This window comes from Lycium ferocissimum, chromosome 12 (assembly GCF_029784015.1).
Source record: "Lycium ferocissimum isolate CSIRO_LF1 chromosome 12, AGI_CSIRO_Lferr_CH_V1, whole genome shotgun sequence".
NCBI classification, from domain to species: Eukaryota; Viridiplantae; Streptophyta; class Magnoliopsida; order Solanales; family Solanaceae; genus Lycium; species Lycium ferocissimum.
This window is the reverse complement of record NC_081353.1, coordinates 7,537,400-7,559,228: the sequence shown is the minus strand read 5'-3', so window position 1 is coordinate 7,559,228 and position 21,829 is coordinate 7,537,400.

The window sequence follows — 21,829 nt, the reverse complement described above, 5'->3', positions numbered from 1 at the left end:
TGGCATTCGAGTCGATACTCGTAAAATCGTTCAAGCCGTGAAGACGGGTCAAGGCCGACAACGCCTACAAAGTCCATAGCTTTTCGAGATTCGCATGTTACCATGTGTCATAGAAGGATTTTTATCTATTTCAAATTTCCATTGACGAAGCTAACCCAAGTCGCTAAATTTCGTTGAATGATGCTTGTGAGCGTGCCTTCCAAGAATTGAAGGACCGATTAACTTCCGCCCTAGCCTTAACACTTCGATGGCTATGTTGTATATTGTGATGCTTCGTGTCGGGGTTGACGCTCTTGTCACGACCCACCAGACCGCGACGAGTACCCGAAACATGAAAAGGCATCCCCATGATCGTCATACGTCTTATTCTTATTACATTTGTATGGGCATGTCGATAACACCGGCATTTTTTTTTCCTTCATAACATCGCCGATAATAGCATACATGTAAACGAGTAGAAAGATCAACCGTGCCGACATTTTATACCTTACGGAAACAAAGACAACTTAGGTCGATGAAACATTTGAAGTTCCTTTGGAGAAAAAGAATTAATTCACGAGCCTCTAAACAGCTAATATGAGCACAAGTAATCGACTTTGCCGTGTCCAATTATATAACAAAAAGTAGTACTCCAAAATAGAAGCTCCGGAACGCATCGGAGCGCCTCTCGATGTACAACGGGAAAGTTCCATTTGAGTCGAGCCCGTCAACCCGTGCCTATATCGCGTTCCGATACGAGACTACGTCCCCCCAAGAAAAGGGGTCTATTCACAGAACAAAGATGTATCATGATCTCGAGTATGTATTGCCGTAGAAATAGAGACAATAAAGCATGTAACATGCGAGAAAATCGAAACAACATGTGAGACCAAAGATCATATAACGAGATAAAAAGGATCAACATGGACCGTGCAAGTGCCTTTCGTGCCGATGTCATGCTTGCTTATACATACTTTTGTTCAAAACATTTCGTATCATATACATGTAAAAATATCAAGTCATCCGTCGCCGAAATACGTCGGCTTCCCACATGTATCCCCGCGTCCGGGCATCTTATTCCGTACCGGTCGGGAATTACGCTCAACAATATCCGCATGCTTATAAACGAGTGGCAATGCGTCTATAGCGCAACATGTATCCATTCCCTCAAAATTCCCCATTTTCATATACATATCATATACATGTCATATACATATCATATAAGCAGCATTTATGAGAACCCAAAGAAAGTCATGTGTCTATCAATGATAAGAGGATGACGTAAAGGCTATCATGCTTGCCGATTATTATTTTCTTTAAAACATTTCTTGTCATATACATATGAAGGAACAGAACATGTCATAAGGCGAAATATCAATGAATCGCAACACCATAAGAAAACATAAAATAAGATTATAAAGTTTCTATGAAAGAAGTAATGGAAATGCGCTATATGCAACGTTTATCGACATTTCCCATTTTCATATAAAATCGTATACATTATATACATAGTCATACGAAGATTGCAAGACACCCAAAGAATTTCATTGTCTATCGGAGTTAAGGTCGTAGCCCCCGATTACCATTTGGAATACCTTGAAGGAACAAGTTATAGGTTCGAGACCATCAACGGAACGAGAGAACATAAAATAAGATTATAAAGGTGTCGTTTCCGAAAGAAGTAATGGACTTTTCCCGAGGGTCGGATCGAGTAACGATACAAAAAAAAAACATGGTCATCATGTCCTATTGGGTCATCCACGGAGATTTCAAGGCATTCCGATTTCATTTACCTTTTACGCATTTGAACATTACTTTACCTTAAAGCGTAAATTATGGATTCAATTCTACCGAATGAAAAAGGAATAAATTCAAGTGTTGTTTCCGAGGAGTAGACTTAGTGCCCGAGGGTAAACAACACGGATTTCGACCTATAATAACTAGGACATGCCAAGAGAAGGAGAGGTGGCCTTTACATACCTTTTCCGCTTTGCACACGTCTCCAACTTGGCTCAAGCTTCAAGTTCGCCAAAAATCTACAATTTGGTCACAATTAACAAATGTTAATTTGTAAGGCTTTAAGATATCAATCTTAACCAATACTAATCGCCTATAAACAAAATTTGGGCAGCAGTCTTATACGTATAACATCCAACAATCCAAATCCAACTATTACACTTATAATCCGAGAATATCAAATCGTTCATACCAACAATACCAACAAGTCATTATATTCATTTCAACTCTATACAATTCTATTAAATCCAATTCAATACAATTCCATACAATTCAATATAATTCAATACAATTGAATTCACATGATATTCCAACAACTCCATCAACATACTACTTACCCAAAACCTTCTAATTTTAATGAAACAACAACAACATTTTTTTCCTTCTTTCAAATTCAATCACAACAACCCAACTTTCACTCCTCCAAACCATTAAATCCTTATTCTTACATCATAGAACCTACCATAACAACAATTTCCATTCTAAGTAAAAAAAATCAATTCGCCACACCCTTCCATTATCTATACCACTCGGCCAACACACCCATATGCATGTTTTTCATGGATTTCCATATTTTCTATACACTACAACATAAGCTTAATTTAATCTTTCATGCAACATACAACGCACAACACACACACACACACACACTCACGGCCTAACCACACAAGTCACGGCACCACACACACACTTCCATAACACATGAATTTCATCCATCTTTTCATGACACAACATACTCAAACATCCATAACACATAAGAAAAGAATTAAACCTTACCTTTTTCCTCACTTCTTCACTTGACTCAAATTGGCAACTTGTATGAATATGAGTTCTTCTTGCTCCACAATCACTTCACCTTACTAAGAACCCTTCAAGGGATTGTTTGGCTAGAAGGAACAAGTTGAACAATTTTTTTTTCTTCTCGATTTTCTTCAAGGCCGAATGGCCATGTCTTTTTTTTTTTTTCTCTCTTTCTTGCTTTCTTGTCTCTTGAAATGTCTAGAAAATGGGTTAGGAAAGATGACTTGGTCATCTTTTATAAGTGGCCATTTAATTCTAGTTGGGCCTAAGCCCACTCATGTGGATGGCCCAAGTGGTTCATTTATTCCAAGCCCATTTTTTTTTGTTCCTTTGATCTTGCAACTCATGAAAAATAATTTTTTCAAAATTCCAAATTCGCCCTTAGCCCCTCTCCATATTTTCACGGGTCATATTGCGAATATACCTTTTTACCCCTAGCCTTTCTTAATACTTCCACTTCAAAATTTTCCATAAGCAACTTATGTCTTAAACTAGGCCAAAGTGTGGCTTACCATCAACTTGTGTCACTTGCCTTGACTTACCCGAGGGTACAAAATACGGAATGTAACAGTATCTCAAGGAGATTGTGCGACTCCATGGTATCCCAATGTCCATTATCACAGATAGAGGAGCGCAATTTACAACCAAGTTCTGGAAATCTTTCCAAGAAGTTTTAGGTACTCAAGTAAGGCTCAGCACGGCATTTCATCCGCAAACTGATGAGCAAGCCGAACGTACCATTCAGACCTTGGAGGATATGCTAAGAGCATGTGTTCTAGATTTTGGGGGTAGTTGGGATGACCACTTACCTCTAATTGAGTTTGCATACAACAATAGCTACCATTCCAAGATCCAAATGGCTCTCATGAAGCTTTATATGGAAGGAAGTGTAGGTCTCCAATTGGATGGTTTGAAATAGGAGAAGTACAATGACTAATAGGCCCCGAGTTAATTCAACAAGCAAAAGAGAAAAGTCAAGGTGATCCGAGATCGATTAATGACAAACCTCAAAGTCGCCAAAAATCTTATGCGGACAATCCGGCGAGACTTAGAATTTCAAGTTGATGATTGGGTATTTTTGAAGGTGTCGCCAATGAAAGGTGTGATGAGGTTTGGCAAGAAAGGAAAATTGAGTCCTCGATACATTGGACCCTATAAGATTATTCGCAAGGTAGGTCAAGTAGCTTATGAATTGGACTTGCCTCCAGAGCTTGAATCAGTCCATCCAGTTTTTCATATCTCAATGCTCCGCAAGTGTGTTGGAGATCCTACGAGGATTGTTCCAATAGATGATGTTCAAGTGACAGAAAAGCTAGTCTATGAAGAAGTGCCCCTTGCCATATTAGACGAGCAAGTACTTTAGAGACTTCGAAATAAGGAAGCAGCCTCGATTAAAGTCTTGTGGCGAAATAATAACCGAGAAGAAATGACTTGGGAAGGTAAGAGAGTATGAACCAAATACCCGCACTTATTTCAGCCCCCAGAAGAGATCCACGATGAAACATCGAGATTATGAGGTATGTATATTTTCTTTTCATGCATATGGGTCGTGTGGCCAACTTATATTGCTATTGTGATGTGGCCCTGTGAGGTGATGTTATTGTGGGCTGTTGTGATAGGATGGTAGTGCCATATTATAGGGAAAACTCTAGTAAAATTTTTGTAGAATTTCCGAGTGCTTAACATTCGAGGACGAATGTTCCAAAAGGGGGGGGGGGGGCTAATGTTACACCTCAAAAATTTCTCGTTAACGTACAGTGAATGGACTAACGAAGGGCACGAAGTATATGATGTCTTGGTAACTAATACATAGCATTTGATGATTCTAAATGAGATTTCAAAGACATTTGAGATAAGGGAAGAAAGTTGTTAAGGCAAGCAAGGTATATGTTGTGTGTCGGGCAAGATTTACGAGTATCGAACCAATGAGAGCTTAATGATGTTTTGGAGAAGAGATATAACATCCCTTAGATTGTTAATGAGGTGTTAAACAAGCGTTAAGAAGGTTCCATAAGGATTGAAGATCAAACGAGTCAACGAGAACGAAGTTCGGAAAATCGGGCATTATACGGCCCAACATATCGCCGTATGAATTATATCGTCGTATGTCTGGCCGTATAATCAGCCCAGATAGCACACCTCAACTTGGACCAGATCTACGGCCGACATACGGTCAAGATAATTTATACGGACCGTATGTTGGTCCGTAGAATCGGTCGGGACGCATTTTAAATGTTGATATAAGGACCCAACTTCATTTATTTCATTTCATTTTCACTCCACACCTCAAGAACCCTCTAGAATCCTCTCCACTCTTCATCCACAAGAACCCAAGAGAAATCTATGATCAACTTCTTCGAACCAATAAAATCAAGTGTATGAAACACATTAAAGTTCATCCAAGCCAAGAAATTTCAATGGAAGTGAACTAGGGTTTTGGTGCAAGAAGAGTATTTCCATTCAAGGCTTATTCCTACACTATCTAAGGTAAGTTTTATCGTATTTTCATGTTGTTTAAGGTATTGAGAGTTGAAACACTTGGATTGTAGAAGAATATAGAAAAGGGGTCATGAATGTGGGAATAGTGTCATTTTTGAGTAAAAGCTTGGATTGAGTCATGATTATTGAGATGTTGTGATTATAAGTACGTTATGAATGACATTTAGAACTTGGGATAAGCATTATAAGTGAGAGAACGTAATAGTGAACTATGACCATGATTATAGAGGAATTGAAGTGAAATTGTGAAATGTGGGTAATGTAGATGAATGATGATTGTTGCCTATAATATTGTGAATGTTGTTATGGATGTTTGGGAGTTGATATGTGATGTGAGGAAAGTTGTATAAACAAAGGAAATGCTACCCAATTTTCTCTAGCTTTAGTAATACGTTCATATAATCGATTAGCTAATATTAATGCGAATTCCCTTAAAGGTAACAACGTGGGCATTGAAAGAGAACGAGCAAGCGATAGAATAGTTAAACGAAAAAGGTATGTGAAGCTAGTCCTTTCTTTCTAAGGCATGAATCTTATGGCATGATTTTCCCTCCTTTTCCATGAATCTCCTACATTCCGGAAATTAAGGGTTTATGTTCATGAATAGCCACATGAGATAAAGATAAGAGATACATTATGAGCACGTTAATGATGATGATGAGCTTAAGTCCAAAGATTCTAGAATTCATGATATGATGTTCCTATAAAGCTAATGATGTTAACTACGATCTATCGATGTTGTTTATTGTATACACTCACCTTATATGCTAATTCCTTCAAGGTAAGGAAAAATGCTTATGAATGTTCCATAATAGAATCGGGGGTTTACGACCTTATGTCACCCCGATAAAGTATAGTTGTCTTTGAGTTCTATGCATGCATTATGATGAGTATATGATGATGATATTTCACCGCACCTATATGGCCGGGCAGACACCACTAAGGCGGGCAGCGTATACACCATGTCTAGATGGCATGGGCAGACACCACTAGTGGGCGGCATGAGATGGTACCCTGGACGCGGGAGGCCTGGACGCGGGCTAATGATTATCACACCGTACCTATAAGGTCGGGCAGCTTTGTCACGACCCAACCCCGTAGGCCATGACTAGTGTCCGAATTGGACACTCATACGCACCTGACACTCAGAATTAGCATACTAACTCGTATAAATATATATGATCACATATAGTCTTAGATTAACGCATAATATCCAACATATGTCACAAAAGCCGGCGAGACTGTCGTAGTGTACATAGCATTTCAAAATACACATATGCGACCGACGAGGGGGCGCACGCAGGTAAGACCGCCCCCAAACATAAAACGTACGAACATATACGTACGGGGACACACAACCCACATATATGTCTACGGACCTCTAAATGAGTAACGAGAATCATATGACGGGACGGGGCCGTCGTACCCACAATGAATAGGTACATATGCAACGAGAAAAGTATATATACCAAAATATAGGCTCCGGATGAAGGAGCACTCCCGAAACGGGATAGGTGTCCTAGGTGGGTGGATCACCAGGCCGAGCGTCGCCTGCGGGCATGAAACGCAGCCCCCGAAGAAAGGGGGTCAGTACGGAATATGTACTGAGTATGCAAAGCAAGAAAATATAGTAACAGAATCATAATCGAACAGAAGATACAGAAAATGAGTACAATATGCAAAATGTCAAAACATTTAGTTTAAAAACATAAATCATGCATGGGCTCTTAGAACGATGGTCGCCCGCCTGTCGATGGCGCCATACCACATCATACTCGAGAGAGAAAGATTTCATATCTCGAAACCCGACATATCACATCACATCATAACGCCGTAACACCCCACAACGCCAAATATACACGGTACCCGGCCAAAGGGGACTCGGCGTACTGGACACATCATACTCCGGAATATATCAAAGTGCGCACGAGCATAACCGGCCCGGGATCCGGCGAAAGAAGTACTAACCATATGCACGAGCAGAGTCGTGAGTAACAATATGCATAAAATCAAAATCATAACTCATTAAATAAATAAGAAATCCATGCTCGGGAGTTAAGGTAAAAGTAATACTAAGTCTTTCCCGAAGGTCATTGAGAACGAACATAGAAAAGTCGCGGGACCCACGGACGGGTGTCAACCCCATCCGAGCCCGCTTATGGAAGTTAGGGGATGTTATGCATTATGGAATCCCCTACGAAAGTTTCGGGGAGATTCGAGCTCGTCTACGAAAGTTGCGAGCGTTCGTAGTTTCGGAATCTTTTAAGAGCAAAATACTTTACATAGCTTTTAAAATTCAACCATATGAAAACATAAGTACCTTAACTTGACCATATTAAGAGAGTAAGTCTATGGAAGCAAATAAAAGTCATATGCAAGCTCGGATCGTAAGAGTGGAGTTTCGTCGAGATTCATTTCATAGCCTACTTAACACTAGGACATGCCAAAAGAACGAAAGATTAGGCTTCACATACCTCGTCCGCTCTCAAGCTAAGTCAAAGCCTCAAGTCTCGGGCACTCCAAGATCTACATAACGCCAATAGATACCCAACATTATTTAAGCATTTAGACATTCAATTCCAAACGAACATCAAATTCTACAGAAATTTGGGCAGCATTTCCCCTGTAAATACACCAACCCCGAGATTTCAACTCGGCCAAATTCATCAACAACAACACCAACAACCAAACTACAACATCAACAATCAATTCAAAATGCATTTAACATTAGTAGCTCTTTTTACATAACTCAACAACATTCATAATATTCCGATATGCTCACTTCAACTACTTACATTCAAACCAATATCAACGTTTATACATTCGATTACTAATCCAAAACCATTTAAACAATATTCAAGAACGCTTTAAACAATTCACACAATTTTTCAAACAACCCAAACCACACTCCAACTCACTCAAACCCCCAACCCGAGGGCACTACACCCACATTTCTTTCTCTCAAATTCATGAATTACACCAATAAATCCACACATTAACAATGTCACTTCCATAACTACAAAAATTACATAGAATTCGCATAAATTTCCAAATCAACCCATAACCAACACAACATCACTTTGAGTCATTAAACTTGCATTTTTCATCATAGAATTCATAACGACGACAACTAAAATACTAACGACAATTTATTCGTGCTCAACTACTCAAAGGGGACCTATTCGGCCAACCCCATATACACACATATAGATGATTTTCATTCTTTTCTTCACACTACAACAATCAAAACATGCTAATTAGAATTAATTCACCACTTCCAACACAACACACACACACACGGCCAAACACCCTATACACGGCCTCAACTTCAACATGATTTCTATCATGAATTCCTTCCATTTTAGCATACAACAACACATATAAACCATCTATAACACATGAAAACAAGATTAAACTCACCTTTCTTCACAATTTCTCAACTTGCCTAAAGTTGGCCAAGGATGAAAACGAGTAGTCTATCGCTTGAAACAACAACTCCACGTTGCTAAGCACCCTCCAATTAGTAGGTTTGCTTGAAGAAATTATTTTTTTGATGGCTTAATTTTTGTCTTGAAAATTCAAGCTATGGCCGAACACCCTTCTTTCTCCTCTCCAAGCTCTCTTGATTTTTCTAGATTTCTCTTAAGTGTTGGAATGGGAAATAAGATGACTAAGTCATCTTTTTAAACGCAAGTATTAACCATCCATGTGGCCATGGCCCACACCAAGGTGGCCGGCCACATGGTTACTTATTTCTCTCTTTTTTTTTGTTTGTTTTTCATATAATAATTCACTTTCCAAAAATAGCATACTTTCCAAAAATGGAATTTGACCCCAAATGTTTCCTTAACATTTCCATGCCAATAAAATCATACACAACTTAAGCCTTTAAAACAAACAAACAAAAGTCTCTACTTCATATCTCGAGATAGTCTTGTCCCCAACTTATCGTAATCCACTCATATTGTCCCGTTGCTCAAAATACGGGATATAACAAGCTTATACATATATGCATACATGATATGATGATGATTATGAAGTAAGCCAGCATGCATTGTTTCTTTTATGATTGACAGTCAGTTACAGGTTGCTCCTTATTTGATGCTTCCTCATTTCATTGATGTATTATTATTGTTGATGCCTTACATACTCAGTACAATGTTCGTGCGACGTCGTTTTCTTTGGACATTGTGTTCATGCCCACAGGTATACAGGGAGGTGATCCAGATTCGTAGGAGCTACTAGCTGACTTGAGGGCACTCCATTGTTCCGGCACTCCATTGTTCCGGAGGTGCCATTGATATATTCTTTTGTGTATATATATGTTTTGGGCATGTCGGGGTCCTGTCCCGTCCATATGTCTAGTACTCTAGTAGAGGCTCGTAGATACGTATGTGTGGGTAGTATGGTCTCACAGTTTCTCATCGTATGTACATATATTATTTTGATAACCGAAGGGCTTATGTATATAAAGTAAATATGTTTCAAGTGAAAAATGGTTTTTCTATGATTATAAGTATGAGACATAATGAATGACCGCAGAATGAGTAATAGAATGAGCGATGCTCGGTGGTTAGCCTCGGGTACCCGTCATGGCCCTAGTCGGGTCGTGACATCAAGTTACAAGTAAGAACAAGTAAGCATTGAAAGAAATGATAGCAAATCAATATACTTCCAAACACGTAGCCACGCTAATGGGGTCAACTCAACCTACCTTCCTTTATTTATCAACAAATTATGAGGTTACTAGTAAACACCTCATCTCCACAATCATAAGGAAACTAATTGTAACATACCAGAATGAATCATGACTACATGTCATCCAACCGGAATCTGCTCTGCCACTGTCACAAACTATGAACACACAAGTATAATGCAATCAATGTTAGTATCGTATCCGTACACACATGCTAAATGGTAATGTTTGCCCAAATAGTCATGACCTGCAGGGGACGCATGGTGTCCATGTACCACTCACTCCGGAACTGACTTAGGATCACAAGCCTATAACTAGGCCATATCCTCACCCCTTGTCAAATGTTCCTTTTCATATTTATATTATCTTTATCTTCATAATGTGTTTCATTCCACCATTAATAAGGAGTGTGAACAATCAATAAATTAATATCAAGGAACACAGTCACCATGTCACGAATCATAACGAGACTTAGGAAATCAACCTTCTAACATTGCGGATACTTCCCGATGATGCATAAAATAAGAATACAAGTCATCACTTAACAGCCATACCAAGACTTTGACTCAACTCATCAATAATGTGAATAAGGAATCACTCCAAATCAATAAGAAAGTAAATACTGACCATTCCCGCATGCTCAGTACATAGAATAAGAACAACATGAAAACTCAGCGATGACACCAACAATTTAGCAACAACTCGGCCCTACCTATGGTGCAACAAGACTCTATTTGCCAACTCGGCAGTTGCACAAACCCCACCCTTTAACTAGATCAATAACAAACCATATTCACTACTTTGCTTCCCTTTTTATCAACTACGTAACTTGGTTCACTTATTCACCTAATCGCACGATGCCCACATAAATTAGCATTTATATTAACCTAAACAATATTCAGCCGGACTCCAGGTCCGAAGACCTAATCATGCTTTCTCCCGTTAATTCTATAGCATATATACGATTTACTAATCAAATTCTAACGCAAGTAAACTGTAACCTACGTTGTTGCTAAGAAGCTTTCATGAACGTTTATGGAATATCCGCCATCCCGTCTTTGAGCCCTAAACCATGATAGAGAAATCTTTAAGGAAGATAACGGGAAGGATGTATGAAGGGATACTTTTCCCTAGTTATCAAGTGTTTTACTCAGGGAGTACCATAATGACAGCTTATAAGAGGGGTTTTCTGGGCAAGAGGGGCTAAATCCCAAAATAAAGTCATTAAACGGGTACTGGTCAGTATATACCGCTGCAGCGGACTGCTTGTCCACTACAGTGGGTTCACTATGGTGGTCGTCCATCCACTATAGCGAAGATGTCTCCCCAGGTCCACAACTCTTTAACTCTCATCAAATTCAACTACGAGTAAATATTACACTTAAAACTCCCCCGTGGACCGATCTTTTGATGATTCACTTGGTTTCCGTACATAGGCTGTAGAAGGTACAATAACGACCAGGCGGGTCATTATATCAGATACCAATTAAACAATCGTTCATCCCTAAACAACGTCGGGTGGATTGGAGTCGCAAGGTTATATTATACTGGACGTTATAAATTTATGAACCTCATACCAAATCACAAGTTTTAACTCCTTACTCGAGTTCACTTGCCACTAGGTATCAATACGTCGGGCATACAGGACATGCATCATTGGAATAGCTGTACTGCCTAAGGGATGAGGCACCGAACTTTGAAAACCTTAGTCCGCAAAATTGGAACACCCGAGGACTTGGGACTCATACGTGATTTTAATCCCTATGGATGGAAAAGGCGGGACCTCGAGCCATTGTCGCGACTCGAACCGGAATGAAATCACGGGTACACTGCGGTAGTTTGATTCCTACTATAGCGATGCCACCGCTGCAATGGCTCGAGGGCCGCTGCAGCGGGAATACCCAGGAAAAATTAAAATAGGGGAGGGTGATATTTCACTTTCCCACTTCATACCTCTCCCTCCACCAAAAACCTCTCCACTCCCCATGATTTTTCTCCCCTCATTCACTCCCCTAGACCCCTAATATTCCCCATCTTCCCTTTTTTAAACTCCCCACACGCTTTATTCACTATCACACTATAACACACAAGAGAGAAAGGAAGAATCCTAGGGAAATAGCAAGGTATGTACCCTCTTCTGCTTCTCTATGAGACTATTAGACCCTATTGTTTCAAAATTTTCCATGCTTAAGTTGTTGGGTAGTACAAAAATGTTGGGATTTTGGGACAAGGTTTTTTGATTCCTAAGGGAAGGGAGATTTCGAATTATGGCATGTTATTCGACATTCAGAAAGACTTAACATCACTGGTTACTTAAGATCTGCTTGAAAATGGGGGTAAACCCTTGCTGGGGTAGTGGGTGCATTTGGTAGAAGTGGTTTTAGATAATGCTCGAATTTTCGGACTATTTGCTGTTAAAAAGGTGTTCCATAGGGTGAAAACGAGATGCATGCTAACATATTAATCGATCTATGTCGAAATCTGTAGAAATTTGGTCGAAATTTTGGGCCGCCATTTTTGATGTGTCACGCCCTAATTTTCGATAGGGCGTGATGGGCACCCGACCCTTACTTAGGGCCGAGCGAACCCGCTGACTCTCGTAATACTCATAATCATGCTGGGCCCTTAAATCATGACATGAATGCATAATGTAAGCCTTTCGAAGAAACATGCTTTTAGTCCTTCTCAAATCAAATAAAATTTGTAATCATAACAAATCTGTAACATAATGCATAATGATATATCGGCTTACATAGCCGCTTACAAAACTGACATATTATATACACGACTCTGTCTGCAAAGTCTCTAACATAACTCAAGATACCATATCACGAACACTCTGACTCGGCAGCACTCCAGGAGGAAATGGAGCTCGCCAATCCAGCTGGAATATCTTCTACTCATCTGTATACACCTGCGTGGCATGAAACGCAGCCCCCGAAGAAAGGGGGTCAGTACGGAATATGTACTGAGCATGTAAAGCATGAAATACAGTAAACAGGATCATACTGAAGTACGGAGTACAGAAAAGTAGTACAGTAACCAGAAACCACAAGGCTTGCCTTTGAAACATGAATCATGCGTATCAAAATCATATCCAGCTCATTATGGGACTGAGTAACATAAGTAAGCAATCATCATAGACATATGCATGCATAACGTGTCCCGGCCCTCTAGTGAGGGACTCGGTGAGTAAAATTATCATATACATGAACATATACATATAACGTGCCCCGGCCCTCTAGTGAGGGACGCGGTAAGTAAAATCATCATATCATGTACATATAACGTGCCCCGGCCCTCTAGTGAGGGACGCGGTGAATGAAGTCATCATATGCCATCCTGGCCGCCTCCCCATATCATCATATCATATAACGTGCCCCGGCCCTCTAGTGAGGGACGCGGTGAATATCATCATATACATATAACATGCCCGGCCCTCTAATGAGGGACGCGGTGAATAATGCAGTGGAGTCGTGCACGAATACATGCCCTGGCCGGGGACGCAGTGAAAGAAGTAATAACAGCTCGCCCGAGCAGAGTAGTGAGAAACCATATGCACACAAATCATCATCACAGACTCAATGGATAAGTAGTCAAGTCAATGCTCGAGTATCAAACGATAGTCACACTTAAACTCTTGAAACATCGTTACGAAATATGTCACATGACGTCTCGGGGATCATAAACACATATCGAGCCAATCCGAGCCCGCCTATGAAAGTTACGGGCGTTATTCATTACAGAATCATTTGCGAACATATCATAGCAATCCGGTTCCGTCTAGGAAAGTTACGGCCATTATTAGACATAGAATCTTTTAAGAACAAAAATTCTTTTTGCAACATTTGAAATTCAACCATACATAAGACTTAAGGACCATAGTCCGACCATATGAAGAATGTCAACATCAAGAAGCAAATAAGAATCATAAACATGCTCGGAACTTAAGAATGGAGTTACCCCAAGGCACAAATCATGTCATACCTTACTTCCGTCTAAGACATGCCAAAAGAAAGAAAGAGTAAGCTTTACATACCTCGTCCGCTTCCTAAGCTAATCCAAACTTAAGTCTCGGGCTCTCCAAGAGCTACAACAACATCATTAAGTACTAACATTAGCCATAGGCATTTAAGAATTCAATTCTAAGCTAGCACTTCATCTACAGAAATTCGGGCAGCATTTCCCCTATAAATTCAACATCCCCGAGAATTCAACTCGGCCAAATCTTCAACAACAATACCAACAACCATATTAACAACATCAATAATCAATTCAACATGCATTATAACGCTAGTAACTCTTTTCTATATAACTCATCAACATTCCATTTATCTTCCATTCAACTACATACATTCAAGTCAACATCGACGCTCACAAGTTCAAGTACTAATCCGAGGTCATTCAAACAAGATTTAAGAACATTTCAAACAATGCGCACACATTCCACACGCCCAACTACTCACAACATCACGAAACCTCCAAATTTCCATAGGAACAACAACAACACATTTCTTTCTTCCAAATTCATGAACTACACTAACAATCCACACTTTAACAACATTATCTTCATAAATACAAGAAAGCGCATACAATTCACGTTGGCCACTAAAACATCCCACAACAATTACAACTTGACTTGAATCATTAAACTTTCATTTTCATCATAGATTCACAACAACAACAACCAAAGATACTAAATAAAATTAGTTCATCACTCCTACACCATCCAACACCCACTTTTGCTCAACATCCAAATGCATAATATCATGAGTTTCATCCATTTCTACATACTACAACATGTACAAATCATCCATAACACATGAAAAAGGAGATTAAATCTCACCTTTACCTCTTAGCTTTCCACTTGGCTAGGGTTGGTGAATTGCAAAGATGAATGGATTGCTTGTTCCAATAACCACTCCACGTTGTAGAGGACCTTCCAATTAGTAGAAAAGCTAGAAGAAAATAATTTTTTTTGATCAAATTTTTTGGGACCATATTCGGCCAAGCCGTGGCCGAATGCTCTTTTTTTTTTCTCTCCCAAGTTCTCCAAGTTTCTTGAATTTTCTAAGGTGAAAATGATGAAGATGATTTAATTTGTCATCTTTTAGCATCATATATAATTAACACATGTGGCCCCCACATATGCCACACGGCCATGGCCCTTAATTTCATGAAAAATAATTAACTTTCCCATATTCACTTTTAACCCCAACTTTTCCTTAATATTCCATACCAATTAAAATTATAAGCAACTTATGCCTTAAAACAAAGTCGGAAAAAATAGCCTTGTCCATAACTTGTCGCAACCAACTTAAAATATTCCAATGTACAAAATACGGGATATAACATGATGAAATAGGGGTTTTCTCCTTTGGAGCGGATCCCTCTGAGCTAGCATGGACTCGTTGCAGAGGTAGAACGACCGCTGCAGCGAAGGCTGCTCGAGCAGAATCTAGTTAGTAGCAGTCTCCCATCTAGTTGAGCTTTGTTGGTCATCCTTGGGCTGTACATGTCATATAACTAGCCGAACTTGGTGAAGCATTGAACTAACGCGGTTTCTTTTCAAAGGTACACGGTCTTACTACGTCGTGGCCAAACAACAGCAACAAGCAGCTCTCGTCTATGCCAGGTTCGTCAGCTCTCACTACCGAAGGCGCTACATGGAGCAACAGAGCAAGGGATTGTTGCATGAGAGGGGTTTTATTATGGACCGGATGGACGAGCTTTTCCTAGAATTCTACAACCGCTTACAAGAGATTGGGTGGAATATATTGGTCTACGACCCCGGCAATTGCAATGCCAACTGAGTCAGGCAGTTTTATACCATGCTCTCCACTATTGGTTGGTCCTCTCCAGACCCGGAGATCACAATTCAAGGCGTCCAGGTGAAGGTTAAGGAGGAAGTGATCAATGAATTTTATGGGCTTCCCAACCCTCCTGAGGGTGAGATGCTTGCTAAGGACCATGACGGTAATGGCCCTTAGCTGGTATCTACGTTGGTTTAGGAGAACAAGAGGAGTAAGGTGCTTGGGCTATTAGCCAGACTGGGATTAAGAGTACTTACTTCACTGTCGATGCTCGAAGGTGGCTGAACCTAGTTTCCCAGAGGGTTCGCCCTTCGAGTAACACTAATGACGTCATGTTACGACCCAACCCCGTAGGCTGCGACTAGTGCCCGAGCTGGGTACCCGCACACACCCATTAACCATAATCGGCGTACAAACCGCTTATACATATACAAAGATCGAACGGCAGACCATAGCTAGCATAATCAGATCGTATACATACAGAGAAGTGAACCGTCGCCCCAAGTCTGTCACAAATACATATATACATATCACTGTCGCAACTTTCAGCAAATGATATCACATGTAAGCCAGCAAGGCTATCAGAATACGGGGGGACGTCCAAAACACAAATCACACAGACATGACTGAACAGTGACTACCCATACCCACACATATATGTCTACAGACCTCTAAGAGTAATAACAGAATCATATGACGGGACAGGGCCCCGCCGTACCCATAAACAGACATATACATATGTACAATAACAGAATCTGGACCAAAGTATAGGCTCCGGAACAAGGGAGCGCCCCAAGACACTCGAACGGGAATCTAAGCGGTGGATCATCCAAACAAGTATCCGTACCGCGCGGTATGAAACGCAGCCCCGAAGAGAGGGGTCGATGCGAAATATGTACCGAGTATGCAAAGCATAAAAAACGAGAAACGTGATCATAATCGAACCGAAGTACGAAAGTAAATGCAATATCCGAATATCAAAATGCTTACTCATTAAAACACAAATCATGCATGGGGCTCTTAGAATATGGTCGCCCTCCCGTCGTTGGCGCCATAACACAGCATAACACCAGAAGATTTCATATCTCCGAAACCCGACATATCACATAACACATCACAACATCAAATATACACGGTACCCGGCCCTCTAGCGAGGGGCTCGGCGAACCGGACACATCATAACACCAAATATACACGGTACCCGGCCCTTTAGCGAGGGACTCGGCGAACCGGACACATCATACTCCGGAATATAACATAGTGCGCACGATCACATAACCGGCCCGGGACTCGACGAAAGATATAATAACCATATGCACGAGCAGAGTCGTGAGGAACCAAATGCAATTTAAAACATTTTCAAAAACTCCATAGGATAGTCAAACGAACTATCATTTAAAAACCAAAAGAATAGTCAAATCAAGTTTCCCCCGAATGTCACTCGGGGACATATCAAATAGAGATTTGGAAACCATAGGTATGTATCGATGTCATATGAAGTGGCTTATGAAAGTCAAGCACATAATCGTCATTACGGATTCGATAGGTAAGTAAGTAGTCAACGCTCGAAGGTTAAGACGATAGTCATGCTAAGTTCTTTCAAAGGTCGTTGGAACTATACAAAGGAAAGTCGCGGGACCCACGGACGAGCGTCAACCCAATCCGAGCCCGCCTATGGAAAGTGTGGTCATTATACGCTACAAAACCTTCTACGAGCATATCGAGGCGATCCGGTTCTGTCTACGAAAGTTACGGCCCTTTTTCGACATAGAACCCTTTAGGAACAAAACTTTTTATGCAAACTTTGAAATCCAATCATACCAAAGACATAAGGACCATTATTCTCGTACATTAAAAATGCCAACATTAAGAAGTGAATAAGAATCGTAGACATGCTCGGATCGCAAGAATGGAGTTACCCCGAGGCTCGTAGTATAGCCTACTTACAACTAAGACAAGCCAAAAGAAAGAAAGGTTAGGCTTCACATACCTTGTCCGCTTCCTAAGCTAATCCGAATTCAAGTCTCGGCTTCTCAAATCTACAACAATGTCATTAGATATCAAACATTAGTCATAAGCACTTAGAAATCCAATTCTAAGCTATCACTTGATCTATAGAAATTTGGGCAGCATTTCCCCTGTAAACTCAACAACCCCGAGAATTCAACTCGGCCAAATCTTCAACAACAATACCAACAACAATATTTAACAACATCACTAATCAATTCAAAATACATTCTAACGTCAACAACTCGTTTCTACATAATTCGACGACATTCCATTTACATTCGAATTAACCACATACAATCAAGCCGACCCCAATGCACATACATTCAAATACTAATCCGAGACCACTCAAACAAGATCCAAGAACACTTCAAACAATCCACAAAATGTTCAAACGGCCCAACCAATATACTACATAACCCGAAGTCTTCCAATTCCAATAGGAACAACACCAACACATTTCTTCTTCCAAATTCATAAACTACATCGATAATCCGCATGTTAACAACCTTATTCTCATAAATTCAAGAAACTATAATAAAATCACACTAACTTCTACAACAACCTACAAACGATTATAACTTCAATTTAAATCATTAAACCATCATTCTCATCATAAAATCCATGCAACAACAACCAAAAATATTAAATAAGAATTAACTCATCACTCTAACACCACCAACACCTACACGGCCCAACTTCAATACACCATATTTCATGAATTTCATTCATTTCCACACACACCCCAACACCCATAAACCATTCATAACATATGAAAAGAGGATTAAAACTCACCTTCTTCACTTAGTTCTTCAACATGGCTTGGGTTGAGAATTGCAAGAATGAATGGTTTGCTTGCTCTAACAATTACTCCATGTTGTTTAGGACCTTCCAATTAGTTGAAAACCTAGAAGAAATAATTTTTTTGATGAAGATTTTTGATCTTCATTTTTCTCCTTCTTGGCCGAATGGCCCTTCTCATTTTTCCTCCAAGTTTCTTGAAATTTCTAGGAGATGAAAAATGATGAAGATGACTTAATTTGTCATCTTTTATGTCCATATAAAATTACCACATGTGGCCCTATGGCCCACACCTCTTGGCCGGCCACCTTAGCCTCCTCAAGAAATATTTTTTTCCACTTCTAGCCCCTACAATTGTAAAGTAATCACATGCACCCTTCATAGCTTGAACTAGTCAAATTTGGCCCACCAAGGGTGGGTCCCACATACCCCACACGGCCTCATGGCCATTTGGCCATTTCATGAAATAATTTTTCCAACTTTTAGCCCTTAGTTTCCCTCAATATTTCCATCCAATAAAATCATAAACAACTTGTACCTTAAAACAAAGTCGGAAAATAGCCTTGTCATTAACTTTCCGCAATTAGCTCGGAATGTCCCGACGTACAAAATACGGGATATAACATCCTCCCCCCTTTAGAACATTCGTCCTCGAATGTTAAACTAGTCTTATCGGGTCTTGTAAGTGTTTCGGGGGAGTTCCTTATACAGTTATCCCAAACAGTTCATTAGTCAACTACCATAACCAATTTCGAAATTTAGATCATCTGTAGACATAGGAAATAAGTAGGGATACGTATTCTTCATCTCTTCCCTGTTACTGTTCCGCCACACTACCTTACGGAAACCACATCTTTAGTACGCAGCTTTCTCACCCGCCGATCTAGTATGGTTATAGGTCAAGTTTCGCGTAGGACGACTTTTCTGGTGCCTGGATACCATCTATGGAAGATACTCCGGAGGGATCGCCTATACCTTTACGAAGCACTGACAAGTAGAAGACTGGACGCATGCCTCCAATTCGGGTGATAGATATAATTCATAGGCAGCTTTGCCTACCTTACGGACGATCCGATAAGATCCAACATACCTCGGACTCGAACTGAGTTTCCTTTTTTGCCGAATCTTAGAACACCCTTCATGGGTGACACTTCCCTAAATACTCAATCGACAATTGGAACTCTAAGTGTCGACGTCGACATCAAGATACTTGCTCTTGTCGACTCGGTCGCTAAGAGCCTTTCCTGAATAAGCTTCACTTTATAATTTGCTGAATCATATCGGGGCCAACTGACTTGGTTTCGCCAACATCGAACCAGCCACCCGGTGACCTGCACTTCCTGCCATATAAAGCCTCATGCGGTTATCTGGATGCTAGGATGGTGGGTATTGTTATATTCAAACTCACAAGTGGCAAATGATCCTCTCAGCAGCCTCTTAAATCAATAACGCAGGCCCGTAACATATTCCTTAGTGTCTGAATAGTACGCTCGGTCTGCGCGTCAGACTGCGGGTGAAATGCCGTGCTAAAACTCACTTGCGGTTCAATGGTCAGCGTCATTAGTCCTTACATCCTTGTCACCATTCATCTTTACATTCGAATGCTCACTCATATGACTTTGTCGCTAGTGAATATAATGGTTATGTATATACGAAATGGTCCTGCACCCTTCGCCATCCTTCGCAGTACTACTATACTTATGGCAACTCGTAATTCGAGTTTAAACTGAATCCTTGAGCTCTTGCTACAGCTTTTCCTTTAGCTTTTTGCCCTCAAATCTTACAATGCTACACAAAAGCATAGGGCTACAGAAAGCCTTACTGCCTTCCGATTCTCTTATAGCACAAACATACGTGTCTTCGATCCCCATGTATTGACGATCGTTTCGAACTCTAGCTCCAAGCTAGTAAATTTCCCTTTCCGGAGCATGAGAACACCATAATCTCTTCCAAGTTCAATATGTTCTCCCCCCCCCCTATATTAGGGAGGTCCTAATACACCAATAATTTTTAAATATCCATCGTCTTCGGCACTTGTCTTTCGAGAGTTAGAAATCTCTTAGCATCGTTGCATGGCCTAACCATTTTTTTCCTTTACTTCTCATTTCTCATCGTGGTCACTATCCTTTCGTCCCACTTGTCGAAGTCTGTTCTCCAACCCCACATATTCCTCTTTTATTCCATACTACCACACTCTATCCCTCTCACACGCCTACCCTCAAATTTTTATCCAACTACTGCTGTGCTTTGCCCATCGTCTCTCTCTTGGAGGCTCTACTCCCTCACGTTCCTTATTCTTTCACTTTTTCCCCGACATTTTGGTCACTTTACCTACCATCTACTCACTCTCCTTCTTTCCCAAATATCATTATCTTAGAACTTTCCAAGTTCAGCCTGTAGTGAAAACAGCATCAGCTTGCCTTATAACATTTGTGCCATTTTATTTTCTTTCACCTGAACTTCGTTACCCTGTCCGATCAATGCCTTCCAATACGTCACAACGTCGATTGTTGGGATACAATATAGCCATGTATGGGATATCATATACATACGTCTACATAACTGCTACCATCCTGTTTACAAAATGTTTCCAAACGCCATTTAACTACCCTGCTTCTAGAGCTGTGATGCCCCTTCTTTCTCTTCACTGGTCTAGTCCGTCTCGTCCCATATGACCTCTTACGGTTTCTACCCGCTCTGTATACTCCAATTTCCTTTAAACTGCTCTAGCTTCCCATTTATCTCTCTTATGTCCGACTCTATAAGACTTTTAGTAAACTTCCCAGGGGGTCACCCATCCTAAAATTGCTCCCATTCCAGCACGCTTAACTTTGGGACTTTGATGAAATGCGACGCTCTAATGTTAGTATAATCGCGTCCACCTCACCACATGACCTTCGGCACATAATCTGGAGTAGGTTGAAGTCTTAACAGATTTCAAAACGCCCTCATAACACATCTCCCGCCGAATTAAAGGGTCTCCTACTTCGACCCAATGATTATTTAATACTCGTAGTTATTCCAAATTCTCAGTTAGGGGGCACTCATATTCCAACGGTGAGTGTCCAAAGTTCTCTTGGGATAGTATCTTTATCTCAACTTATCTCATCTGTTTCTTTCGACGAAATCATACTGCGCCATCTGTTCCTTAAGCCTACCATCTTTGTCGCTTAAAGATTCCATTATTCTCGAGGTGAAGTCATGTGCACGCAGTACC